Here is a 568-nt window from a genome sequence, read left to right as displayed (position 1 = left end):
CCTTGCCAGATCCTTTGTGGACTAAGAGGCAGCCTGCGGGCAGCCACCAAAATCAGGTTTGTTCCCAGCTCGAGGACTACATGATTTGAGACCGCATCTGCCCTCCTTGCAAAAGCCCCTGTGAAGCAGTGCACCCCAGAGGTCCAATAGCTGTTGGCACTGGCCCCCCAGAACTGAAGCTTCCAGAGGTGCTGTACCTTCTAGCTCAGAGGCCCCAGGGGAGAGAGCAGGCCTAGCAGCCCCATGGGCATTGGGCTCAGGGGTGAATGTGCCCCCCAGCTTGGAGCCATCAGGCTCTGAAGGACTTGAATGTATTGCTCTCCTCTCTGGACCTCAGGTGCCTCAAGGGCAAGGTAGGATGGTAACCGCTGCTCTGCCTCCCTCCAAGACCAGAGTAAGGGAAACAATGGGAGTGGCCGTCACCGACTGCACATTCGGGGGAGAACTCGGTGATGAGGATGTCTCAACCCCAAAGAGCAGGGCAGGCTGTGTCTTCACGAACAAGGCGAGCGGCGTGTCCCTGTCACTAGCCATGTGCTCTCTTGCCTCTGCTCTTCGACCCAGGGGC

Source organism: Halichoerus grypus, chromosome 2 (genome assembly GCF_964656455.1).
Source record: "Halichoerus grypus chromosome 2, mHalGry1.hap1.1, whole genome shotgun sequence".
NCBI classification, from domain to species: Eukaryota; Metazoa; Chordata; class Mammalia; order Carnivora; family Phocidae; genus Halichoerus; species Halichoerus grypus.
This window is presented reverse-complemented; position numbering follows the sequence as displayed.